This window comes from Rhinoderma darwinii, chromosome 4 (assembly GCF_050947455.1).
Source record: "Rhinoderma darwinii isolate aRhiDar2 chromosome 4, aRhiDar2.hap1, whole genome shotgun sequence".
Classification (NCBI taxonomy): Eukaryota; Metazoa; Chordata; class Amphibia; order Anura; family Rhinodermatidae; genus Rhinoderma; species Rhinoderma darwinii.
The window spans coordinates 221,577,850-221,591,401 of NC_134690.1; positions in this window are offsets into that span (position 1 = coordinate 221,577,850).

A 13,552-nucleotide genomic window follows, 5' to 3' on the forward strand; every position below is an offset into this window, starting at 1 on the left:
ACAAGCCCTTACACAGCTTTTTTTAACTTAAAAATAAACAAGTTATGGCTCTCAGAATATGGTGACACAAAAAATAGTTTATTTTATAAATAAGTTCTTTTATTGCGCAAACGCTGCAAAATATAAAAATAACGATATACATATGGTATCGCCGTAATCGTATCGACCCGGAGAATAAAATATAATGGTCATTTATAGCCCAGGGTGAACGCCGTAAAAAATAAATTAAAAAAAATGTCAGAATTGTTGGTTTTTGGTCACCTTGCTTGCTGAAAAATGGAATAAAAAGTGATCAACAAAATCGCATGTATCCCAAAATGGTACCAATGAAAACTACAGATTGTCCCGCAAAGAATAAGCCCTCACACAGCTCTGGTGGTGAAAAAAATAAAAAAGTTCTGGCTCCCAGAATATAGCGATGCAAAATGTGCAGTGTTCCAAAAGCGCATAAGATCGGGCGCCATTTATAAGTGCGACACTGACCACACTGCGGATTATTATTTATTTACCCCATTATTATACCCTCTTATTATTCCCCTGATATACTCTGCCCAGCCTACATGTACCCCCAAATTATAAACTGAAATACCAGCAAAAAGCCAGAGCTACTACCAAGCTAAATCTGTGCTCCAAAAGCCAAATGGCGCTCCCTCCCTTCTGAGTCCTACAGCATGCCCAAACAGCCGTTTACATCCACCGATATCGCATCACCATACCCGGGAGAACCTGGTTAATATTTTATTTGTGGTATTTGTGGCACAAACTAGGCACAACTTATAGTGCACTAAAATGGCACATCAGTTGAAAATTGTAATTTTCATTTTGCACCATCCGCTGCGCATGAAACCTTTTGCGCACCATGACTTAACAGCATGTCGTGGTGTGGGAGGTGATGTATGGAGCGTCTCATGCACTGAGCCCGCGCCATACACTGCGGGTGTCAGCTGTGTGTTACAGCTGACACTCGGGACTAACGGACAGAAACAGCGATCGCGCTGTTACAGGAGCCTGTTAAAATGACAATATACTGCAATACATTAGTATTGCAGTGTATTCTACCAGTGATCTAACGATCGCTGGTTCAAGTCTCCTATGGGGACTAATAAAATGTGTAAAAACAAAAGTAAATAGTTATTATTAGTGGAAAAAATTCAATAAATATTTAAAGTCCAAAAAAAAACACCTTTTCACATTTTGTCTCTAAAGTAATGTAAAAAAAAATAAAAAATACACAAAATTGGTATCGGCTTTTTCTCCTTTATCCTTTGTGAAATTGAAAAAAGTCAACATTTTAGTGGAAATAATGTTGATATTAATTTTCACGGCCTAATTCTTATAAATTCTGCAAAAGACTTGTGAGGTCTAAATGCTCACTATACCCCTAGATAGATTCCTAAGGGGTGTAGTTTTCCAAATGGGGTTACTTTTGGCTGGCTTCCACTGTTTCGGTCCCTCAGGCGCTTTGCAAATTCGACATGACACCCAAAAACTATTGCAGCTAAATTTGAGCTCCAAAAGCCAAATAGCGCTCCTTCCCTTCTAAGCCCCGGTATGGGTCCAAACAGCACTTTATTACCACATACGGCATATTTACGTAATTGGGAGAAATTGTTTTACAAATGTTCGGGTGCTTTTTCTCCTTTATTCCTTGTAAAAATTAAAAATGTCTACGTTTTTTCAGCAAAAAAGTCGATTTTTACCTTTACAGACTAATTCCAATGAATTCAGCAAAACAACTGTGGGGTCAAAATGCTAACTTTACCCCTAAAAAAATTCCTTGAGGGGTGTAGTTTCCAAAATGGGGTCACTTTTGGGAGGTTTCCACTGTTTTCATCCCTCCAGTGTATTGCAAGCGCGACACAACACTGAAAACTATTCCAGCAAAATCAGAAATCCAAAATCCAATTGCCGCTTCTTCCCTTCTGAGCCCTGCTGTGGGTCAAAACAGCAGTTTATTACCACATATGGGGTATTGCTATAATCGGAAGAAATTGCACCATTGAAATCAGTGGTGATGGAAACGGAAATCTATGGTTTCCATTTGTGTCAGTCAGGGCTCCGTTCCGACGGAAAGCTCTGAAGGAACGGAGCCCTGACGCAGATGTAAACGAAGCCTTAGTTATGTACTCCCAGATTTACACATCATTTGCCAGTGCATGGATCGTTCTGGACTAATGAAGTAATCAGCAATCATATCCCGCACACGTAATCCAGTGAAATGTGGCCTAGATGTTTCCCAGTTAATAGTGGTATTAAAGCAAGGTATATTCTTCTCAAAATCCACTTATAGACATCACAACTCGGAAATAGTTATGAACGACACAGCATGCTTTAATAACACTATCAACGGCTTCCACATTTAACTGAATTGCCGTGTGAAAAACACGTAATCCGGAGGTAAATTCAACAAACTTTCATGCCTGACTCAGATGGTAATTAAAAATTCTCTTTTGGGTATTAAGCTTTGTTTTTTTTCCAGAAAAACCAGTTGGTTTGGTGTCAGGGCAACGGCCTCATCTGACACCAAAAGAAAAAGGGACATGATTATAGGTACCCGGAAGAGGTCTGGGAGGTGGCAAACAAAGTTAGTCTAGAAGAAGTCCATGTCCAATCTGTGATAACTGCATTACTCTGGAATCAGAAGATTTGTCATATCCACCTACATCAACTGCCACAAATTTATAATTGGCATCGGCAACTGCCATGAGAATCATTAAAAAATATTTCTTAGGCCTTATTCACACTAACGTATAATACGTCCGTGCTACGCGCGTGATTTTCATGTTAATGAATGGGGCGTATGTGCGCTGCGTGAAACTCATGACATGTCCTATATTTGCCCGTGTTTCGCGTTGCACGCACCCATTAAAGTCAATGGGTGCGTGCAAATCGTGCTCGGCACATGGAAGCACATCCGGGTGCCGCGCGTGATGCGCGGTACAGTAGTAAAAACTATGAATAAAAACAGAAAACCAGAGTGTCATCATGATGCCGGCTGCCCCAAAATCACGCAGATGCTGATGCCACACGGATCTTTTGCACGCGCAAAACGCAGCGTTTTTTTTGCATGCGCAATATGGACAGGTCCGTGTGAATAAGGCCTTATAATCAGAAAACAATGACCCTGAGTGTGGCAGTTTCTGTATTTTGATGTTTCCCATCAACGCCACCAACACAGTTTGGGACATTAGCCTCATTCTGAAAACCAGCTGCATCATGCAGCCATGTTTCCAGAGTGGAAACAGGCATCACAGATGGATATAGTTTGTCCCAAATGATGCCACAGGTCTTCTTCACTATACCTGAGACGGTGGACTTTCCAATCAGGAACTGGAAGTGAAGGGAGCCAAAAGACTCTCTCATTGCCAGAAATCTGCAAACAAAGCAAAAGCAAAAAATTTGTACATGCAAAACATTATGATGTCTACATTTCAGTTTTCAAATTCAGCTAAACTCGTTTGAGAGAAACACAAAATTAGATTTAAAAGTGGTATTCTAGCAGGATGTTCCTCTCAAAGAAGATGGCCACTATGCCTAGGATATTTTGGAAATGAAAATCTTTTACAGTAAATCTAATGTGATTAGGGGAGGCGAATCTCAAAGAGATTTTTTTTTGTATAGGGTTCACTGTGTATGACAAAAATAAGCTAAAAGAAAAAAAATAGATACATTTAATAATAAAAGTGACAAACCTTAATGTAATTAGAAGAAGTTCCTCATGTGTGTGTTTTAGAATGTTAAAAAAGGGTGCAAGTTCTCCAGAAGCCCATCAAATGCATCAATGGACATGCAGGTGAACTTATAATATATGTCTCTGGACAGATGAAGAGGAAAAAAATAAGAAAAATCCTATTTTAAAATATTTACACAATCAACAAACAAAAAAAAAGCAATACCCGAAGGGTATTGTAACCAGGTGGTAAAACAACAGTTATTTAGGCCAGGGCTGCATCTAGACTTTTTGTAGTACTGCAGATTGTTTTTAACGCTTGAATGACAGCTGCAGTCCAAGATTGCATGCAAGTCAATGTAATCATTTGGACTTCAACTATAGCTCATGTATAGCATTCTGTTCCGACGGACGTTTTTTTTATGTGGCCGTTTTTAAAAACGGCTGCGTAAAAAAACGGACGCGAAAAATAAGTGCATGTCACGTTATGCAGCCGTTTTTGGAAAATCGCGAGTGACTTAAAAAACGTCTGAAAATCAGGAGCTGTTTTCCCTCCGTATTTTCAGACTTTTTGAGTTTGTGTGTGCACATACCCTTAAAATCAATCACAATTGCTACAGAAAGTCCATGCCAGGCATTAATTATCTATTGACAGCTAAAATCCACAAGATTGCACACAACTGAATGGATTACTCTGCCCTGCAGATATAGTTTGAAAGTTACAAACAATGTGGATTTATATAAAACAGTGTCTGTGTAGCTTGTGCCTTAAACTTATGACATTATTGGTGGAGTGAGGTGAAGTTGGCACCACTAGGTATAGCAAATGCTGTATGGGGATGTGAATCAGGTTAAGTCAGGGGTTCCTTTATCTACTCTGGGTGGCGCTCAGAAAAAATATGCAAGATTCCAGTATACATGATAACGAAAGAAGTGAAAAAGCGGCACTCACCCATCTAGTAGCCAATTTCCATTTTTTGCGGCATACAAAAAGGTAAAATATGCTTCATATGGAGGACTAAGCAGACATCGTGGTAGGTTACAGCCTGTTTCTCGCTAACAAGCGCTTCTTCTGACCTCTTATAATGTGATGTACTTTTAGAAATGTTTAAAACAATATTTAAACATTAAAAAACAAAGCAAAAGTATCATTAGTAGTTAACGTGTAAACACATAAAACATACTTGCATTGATAACATAGTTTGGCCTTATTTATTTGAAAACAGACAAAAAACAATAGCATATTTATAATTCAGAATTTTTAGTCAGTAACATTAAAGGGAGTCTGTCACCAGAAATTTGCCGCTCTGGCTTCTATAGCCAGTCCGTACATTCCTCCCTCCCGTCCTTCTTTGATTGACATGGGCCAGGCAGTGTAAAAGCCGTGTTCATGCCTGACCCCATATTCTCCTAAACGCGTCCGTTCCTCTGTTTTCAAATCGACGCATGTGCCGTACATCCCTAAAGTTTCATTGGTCTAATCGGCTGGGGATGGAAGCCAGAGTGATTGGAGCAACGGTGACGCCCCCGTTGCTCCAAAAATCTAATTTGCATATATGGAATAAAGTGATTTTCGCTGCAAAGGAGAAACTTAAATGAAAAATAAAATGTGTTAGATTCATCTGAGACTACAATATATTACTGTGCTGCTGGTTTCATAGTTACATTTCTGGTCATAGACTCCCTTTAAATATATCACCTTTGCAGAACATGATAAAGAACTGCAAAGAGACATTGGCTCTCCCTCTGCTGGAGAATGTCTTCTTCTAATACATGTGTTTTTTGTTTGAGATAGAGATGTCAAAAATTAGCATACAAAATATACAATTTAAAAAAAAATTGAATAACAATTTCTTACATAGTTAGTACAGTTAAAAAAATTAATAATTCCACCAAGTTCAACCAAGGGATGGGAAAAATAGAAGGGCTGAGACTTGTCTCATTAACTGCATCCTTCCTAAAGCAATAATATGCAGATTGCACCATCATTGGGGGACAATCTGCCATCTCTAGCTGCCATATTATGGATCAGAACTGACCAGAAAGAGTGGTCAGAGAAAAATGATTCCACAGGGGTGTTTTTTAAATATACATCTACAAAGGAAGTGACATCAGGGGGTGTACCTAATTTCCCTTTGGAAAATGCAGCCATAAAAAAATGCACTTGTATCATTTATCATTTTAAAAAAAGACGCTGGATTAGATGTAGAAACTATGATAAATTTCTCAAGATATGGCAAAAATGGTTGACTTTCCAAGAATCAGAGCTAATTGACTCATTTTTGTCTACAGATCCAATCTTTATCTAGAAAACGTTGCTTGTGATAGAAACATGAAAAGATACTCTATCTGTATTTTTCTGATTATCTTTCTAGATCATCATTAAGCAAAATCCCCTACCCTTTCCTTTTTCTCCCCCTATTTGTTCTGTTTTGTTTTGTTTTACACTTTACTACTCTGTAATGTTAGTGTTTTTGTATTAATCCTTTTGTTACTTTTTGAAAGAATTCTAAAATGAACAGAGAATTTACAAAAAATGCACTCAAAAACACCATGAAAAACGCATGTTACATTGAAAAACTAGCGTATATAAAAGTGTTTCTTGATGTAGTTTGAAATGCCTGAAAAAAATCTATGTGCGAGGGAGGCCATAGGAGACTTAGGAAGGGTTCAAAGGCAAGTGACTAGATTATTAAAGGGGTTGTAAGAGATTTAATGACTTTGTGTTAATGCTTTCAATTTATAAATGTAAATACATTTGTAATATACTTAAGTTTTCTAAAGTGGCCCCATTTCCAGATCGTGCCGTGGGGAACTTGACAGGTGATGTCACTCTCTGCACTGGCTCTGGCCGCTTTGTTGATCTTGAATTCTTTGCCGGGTATACGACATGTCACGGCGACGTCAGGGGATAGTCACTGTCCTGGGTGCTGAAAGAGTTAAACGATCGGCAGTAATTCTTTCAGCACCCTGGACAGTGACTACCGATCACAATATAGCTCAATCTGTAAAAAAAAAGACGTTCATACTTACCCAGAACTCCCTGCTTCTTCCTCCAGTCTGGCCTCCTGGTATGACGTGTCAGCCCATGTGACCGCTGCAGCCAATCACAGGCTGCAGCGATCACATGGACTGCCGCGTCATCCAGGGGGATCGGGGCTGGATGTCGAAAGAGGGACGCGTCACCAAGATAACGGCCGGGTAAGTATGACTTTCTTTTACTTTTACTGTGGAAAGGGCTGTCCCTTCTCTCTATCCTGCACTGATAGAGAGAAGGGCTGTCGATTAGTGCAGTGCAATTTTGCAGCGAAAATGTGCCCGTAAATATGGGTGGAATAATGGTGACACCGGACCCGTATTTGCGGGCACGGGTCCGTAAATACTGGTGCAATACGGGTCGAATACGTGTGACCAAGGACCCGTATTTACGCCAGTATTTTTATGGGAGGAAAAAAATACGTTCATGTTCATGAGGCCTTACATGTGATCTTAGTAACATGTTTATGTGTGGTCAAAGAACTAGCACATGACTTATTTTATTCCAAGAATTTTACTATGGACTAGGCGACATTCATTACGTGTGGAGGAAAGACAATTCAGACCTCAATATAGGAAAGGGTTCTGTACAGTTATGGTATGTTCACGCGCAATGGTTTTAGATGTAATTCGGGCGTTTTACGCCTCGAATTACGCCTGAAAAAACGCCCCTAATACGCCTACAAACATCTGGCCTTTGTCTGCAATGGGTTGAACGATGTTCTGTTCCCAAGAGCCTTTATTTTACGCATCGCTGTCAAAATACGGCGCGTAAAATGACGGCTCGTCAAAAGAAGTGCAGGACACTTCTTGGGATGTCTTTGGAGGCGTTTTTCATTGACTCCATTGAAAAAAAGCTCCAAAAAGGGCCGTAAAAAACGCTGCGAAAAACGCGAGTTATTCAAAAAACTTCTGAAAATCAGGAGCTAGGTGTTAGGGATCTGCCAGGTACTTCATCTAGCTACACTCCTGGGATTAATCAATCCACACCTGAGGCCAGACCTGTTCGACTGACACCTTCTCCCACCAACCAGGGTGGCAGGCTCAGGAGTGGGAGAGCCTATCGCGGCCTGGTCTCTCGGAGTTAGCTCCGCCCCTTGCCCTTTATTACCTGCCCTGTGCTCTCCCTCAGTGCTTGTAATTCTTTTGGATTCCTGGCCCCACTGCTGCTTGCTCCAGCCTGCTTCTGCCGTGCTTCTGCCTTGCTGCAGTTCTGCTTGACCTGCTTTGCTTGCCCTGGCTTGCTTCTGTCTCCGTGTCCGCTCGGGTGTACTCACTTCGTCCTGGTCCTGACTGTTCGTTCGCCGCCCCGTTTCCTCGTGGCGTTCCGTGGCTACTGCCCCTTCCCTTGCGTGTTCCCTGTTTGTCTTCCTGTGCACTTAGCCAGCGTAGGGACCGCCGCCCAGTTGTACCTCGTCGCCTAGGGCGGGTTGTTGCAAGTAGGCAGGGACAGGGCGGTGGGTAGATTAGGGCTCACTTTCCCTTCACCTCCTTCCTGCCATTACATAATTACAAGCCCTTACCTAGTCTACCATTTCTCCTACGCTGACGCTTTCATGGACCCCCTTGAGACCCTGACCCAGCAGATGCAGGGCCTCTCCCTACAGGTCCAGGCCCTGGCCCAAAGGGTCAATCAGGGTGACGCTGCTTTAGTAGTACCCCTCACCTCACCTCTAGAACCCGACCTCAAGTTACCTGACCGGTTTTCAGGGGACCGTAAGACGTTTCTCTCCTTCCGGGAGAGTTGCAGACTGTATTTCCGCCTAAAGCCCCACTCCTCAGGTTCCGAGAACCAGCGGGTGGGTATCATCATATCCCGACTCCAGGAAGGGCCCCAAGAGTGGGCCTTCTCCTTGGCTCCTGACGCCCCTGAACTTTCCTCTGTTGATCGTTTTTTCTCTGCCCTCGGACTCATTTACGACGAGACTGACAGGACTGCTTTAGCCGAGAGTCAGCTGGTGACCTTACGTCAGGGTAGAAGACCGGTTGAGGAATACTGTTCTGATTTTAGGAAGTGGTGCGTAGCTTCTCAGTGGAACGATCCGGCCCTAAGGTGCCAGTTTAGGTTAGGATTATCTGACGCCCTGAAGGATCTGCTGGTTAGCTACCCCTCGCCTGACTCCCTTGACCAGGTTATGGCCCTAGCAGTACGACTTGACCGACGTCTCAGGGAACGTCAGCTAGAACGCTTCAGTGTGCTCCCCTCTGACTTTTCTGCGATTCCCCCCGAGGTCCCGTCTCCTCGCCCCTCCACGGAGGACTCGGAGGTACCTATGCAACTCGGGGCCTCCATGTCCCCTCGACAACGTAGGGAGTTTCGCAGAATGAATGGTCTCTGCTTCTACTGTGGGGACGACAAGCATCTACTGAACACCTGTCCCAGGCGCAAGAATAAGAAGCCGGAAAACTTCCGCGCCTAAGTGATCATCGGGGAGGTCACTTGGGCGCACAGGTATTTCCCGTTAATGTGAAACGCAATAAAATTTTGCTTCCCTTTCAGGTCTCGTTTGCTGGCCGGTCTGCCACGGGCAGTGCTTTCGTGGATTCTGGCTCATCTGCTAATATCATGTCTGTGGAATTTGCTATGTCTCTAAAGATGCCTTGTATTGATTTACCTTATCCTATCCCTGTAGTAGGAATCGACTCAACACCCCTTGCTAATGGTTATTTTACTCAGCATACTCCTGTTTTTGAACTCCTGGTTGGCTCCATGCATTTGGAGCAGTGCTCTGTACTGGTGATGCAGGGATTATCGTCTGATCTGGTTTTAGGCCTTCCCTGGTTGCAGTTGCATCATCCCACATTTGATTGGAATACTGGGGATCTCACCAAATGGGGTAATGAATGTCTGATGTCATGTCTTTCTGTTAACTCTATTTCTCCCCGGGAGGAGGTAAACACACTTCCTGAGTTTGTTCAGGACTTCGCCGATGTGTTTTCTAAGGAGGCCTCCGAGGTGTTGCCCCCCCATAGAGATTACGATTGCGCTATCGATTTGGTGCCTGGTGCCAAGCTTCCTAAGGGTAGGATATTTAATCTTTCATGTCCTGAACGTGAAGCGATGAGGGTGTATATCCAAGAATGCCTGGCCAAGGGTTTCATTCGCCCCTCGACTTCTCCTGTAGGTGCTGGCTTCTTCTTCGTGGGGAAGAAGGATGGTGGTCTTAGGCCGTGCATTGATTATCGTAACCTGAATAAGGTCACCGTAAGGAACCAGTACCCACTTCCTTTGATTCCGGATCTTTTTAATCAGGTTCAGGGAGCCCAATGGTTTTCTAAGTTCGATCTACGGGGGGCATATAACCTTATCCGCATCAAAGAGGGGGATGAGTGGAAAACTGCGTTCAACACACCCGAGGGTCATTTCGAATACCTGGTCATGCCCTTTGGGTTGTGTAATGCCCCTGCTGTCTTCCAGAATTTTATTAATGAAATCCTGAGAGAGTACCTGGGTAATTTTCTTGTTGTGTACCTTGATGACATACTGGTGTTTTCCAAGGACTGGTCCTCCCACGTGGAGCATGTCAGGAAGGTGCTCCAGGTCCTTCGGGAGAATAATCTGTTTGCTAAGACTGAAAAATGTGTCTTTGGGGTACAGGAGATACCATTTTTAGGGCAAATCCTCACTCCTCATGAATTCCGCATGGACCCTGCCAAGGTTCAAGCTGTGGCGGAATGGGTCCAACCTGCCTCCCTTAAGGCGTTACAGTGTTTTTTAGGGTTCGCCAACTATTACAGGAGATTTATTGCCAACTTCTCGGTCGTCGCTAAGCCTCTTACGGACCTTACCCGCAAGGGTGCCGATGTCCTCCATTGGCCCCCTGAGGCCGTCCAGGCCTTTGAGACTCTCAAGAAGTGCTTTATCTCGGCCCCTGTGCTGATTCAGCCCAACCAAGAGGAGCCATTTATTGTGGAGGTTGACGCTTCCGAGGTGGGAGTGGGGGCCGTCCTGTCCCAGGGTACCAGCTCCCTCACCCATCTCCGCCCCTGTGCTTACTTCTCTAGGAAGTTTTCGCCCACGGAGAGTAACTATGATATTGGCAACCGCGAACTTCTAGCCATTAAATGGGCTTTTGAGGAGTGGCGGCACTTCCTGGAGGGGGCCAGACACCAGGTAACGGTCCTTACGGATCACAAGAATCTGGTTTTCCTAGAATCGGCCCGGAGGCTTAATCCTAGACAAGCTCGGTGGGCACTATTCTTTACCAGATTTAATTTCTTGGTTACCTATAGGGCTGGGTCCAAGAATATTAAGGCTGACGCTCTGTCACGTAGTTTCATGGCCAATCCTCCTTCCGAGAAGGATCCCGCTTGTATTTTACCCCCTGGTATAATCGTCTCTGCCACGGATTCTGATTTAGCTTCTGATATCGCGGCTGATCAGGGTGCAGCTCCCGGGAACGTCCCTGGGGACAAACTGTTTGTTCCCCTGCAATACCGGCTGAGGGTACTCAGGGAAAACCATGACTCCGCTCTATCTGGTCATCCTGGCATCTTGGGCACCAAACACCTCATTACCAGAAACTATTGGTGGCCTGGGTTGCCTAAAGATGTTAGGGCTTACGTCGCCGCTTGTGAGGTTTGCGCTAGGTCCAAAACCCCTAGGTCCCGACCTGCGGGCCTACTACGTTCCTTGCCCATTCCCCAGAGACCTTGGACCCATATCTCCATGGATTTTATCACCGATTTGCCTCCATCTCAGGGCAAGTCGGTGGTGTGGGTGGTAGTCGACCGCTTCAGCAAGATGTGCCACTTTGTGCCCCTTAAGAAGCTACCTAACGCCAAGACGTTAGCTTCTTTGTTTGTGAAACACATCCTGCGTCTCCATGGGGCCCCAGTCAATATCGTTTCTGACAGAGGGGTACAATTTGTTTCCTTATTTTGGAGAGCTTTTTGTAAAAAGTTGGAGATTGATCTGTCCTTCTCCTCCGCCTTCCATCCCGAAACCAATGGCCAAACGGAAAGGACCAACCAATCCCTGGAACAATATTTAAGGTGTTTCATCTCTGACTGTCAATTCGATTGGGTCTCATTCCTTCCCCTTGCTGAATTTTCCCTGAATAACCGGGTCAGTAACTCGTCAGGGGTCTCCCCGTTTTTCTGTAATTTCGGGTTTAACCCTAGGTTCTCCTCCGTCTCCCCTGGTTGTTCCAATAATCCTGAGGTAGAGGAGGTTCATCGGGAACTGTGCACTGTCTGGGCCCAGGTTCAGAAGAACCTAGAGGCGTCCCAGAGCGCACAAAAGATTCAGGCGGATAGTAGACGTTCTGCTAACCCCCGGTTTGTCGTCGGGGATTTGGTCTGGTTGTCGTCCAGGAACTTGCGCCTTAAGGTCCCGTCCAGGAAGTTTGCTCCCCGATTTATTGGACCTTATAAGATCATTGAAGTCCTCAACCCTGTATCCTTCCGTCTGGAGCTCCCCCCATCCTTTCGCATACATGACGTCTTCCATGCCTCCCTCCTTAAACGCTGCTCCCCGTCCTGGTCCCCCTCGAGGATACCTCCTGTTCCCGTTCTCACCCCTGAGGGGGTGGAATTCGAGGTGGCCAAGATTATGGACAGTAGGATGGTCCAGGGCTCCCTCCAGTACCTGGTCCATTGGAGAGGATACGGGCCGGAGGAGAGGACTTGGGTACCTGCCCGTGATGTTCACGCTGGGGTATTGATCAGGAGGTTCCACCTCCTCTTCCCCACTAAACCGGGTCCCCTTAGTAAGGGTCCGGTGGCCCCTCATAAAAGGGGGAGTACTGTTAGGGATCTGCCAGGTACTTCATCTAGCTACACTCCTGGGATTAATCAATCCACACCTGAGGCCAGACCTGTTCGACTGACACCTTCTCCCACCAACCAGGGTGGCAGGCTCAGGAGTGGGAGAGCCTATCGCGGCCTGGTCTCTCGGAGTTAGCTCCGCCCCTTGCCCTTTATTACCTGCCCTGTGCTCTCCCTCAGTGCTTGTAATTCTTTTGGATTCCTGGCCCCACTGCTGCTTGCTCCAGCCTGCTTCTGCCGTGCTTCTGCCTTGCTGCAGTTCTGCTTGACCTGCTTTGCTTGCCCTGGCTTGCTTCTGTCTCCGTGTCCGCTCGGGTGTACTCACTTCGTCCTGGTCCTGACTGTTCGTTCGCCGCCCCGTTTCCTCGTGGCGTTCCGTGGCTACTGCCCCTTCCCTTGCGTGTTCCCTGTTTGTCTTCCTGTGCACTTAGCCAGCGTAGGGACCGCCGCCCAGTTGTACCTCGTCGCCTAGGGCGGGTCGTTGCAAGTAGGCAGGGACAGGGCGGTGGGTAGATTAGGGCTCACTTTCCCTTCACCTCCTTCCTGCCATTACACTAGGGCTAGATGCTTATCCAATGACAAATGGCACAGAGGGTTGTAAATGATTTAGAATTAAATTATATATAATGTATAGAGACACAAAAGGTGAGGTATCTCAACAACTACAAAGCTCAGTACAGTTGTACGGTGCCAACCTAGAATAATATTAACCAAAAAAGAAAGAAAAAGGAAGCAAATCCTGGTGTAGAGAGGCACTCGGCTCAGTATGTTTAAAAAAGTGTTTTACAAAGTTTATTAATTGATTCTTTATAAATACTAAAATTATGCAATCTTGCACAAAGTCACTTATTGCATGACAATAAAAACTACAGTTTGTCATGCAAAAAACAAGCCCTCACATAGCTCCGTCGACAAAAAAATCTAAAAGTTATGGCTCTCAGGATATGGTGACACTAAAACGTTATTTTATTTAGAAAAAAGTGTTTTGTGCAAAAGTAGTAAAACATATAAAAACAATATAAATTTGGTGTTGCCATAATCGTATCGAACCGCAGAATAAAGTAAACATGTTGTTTA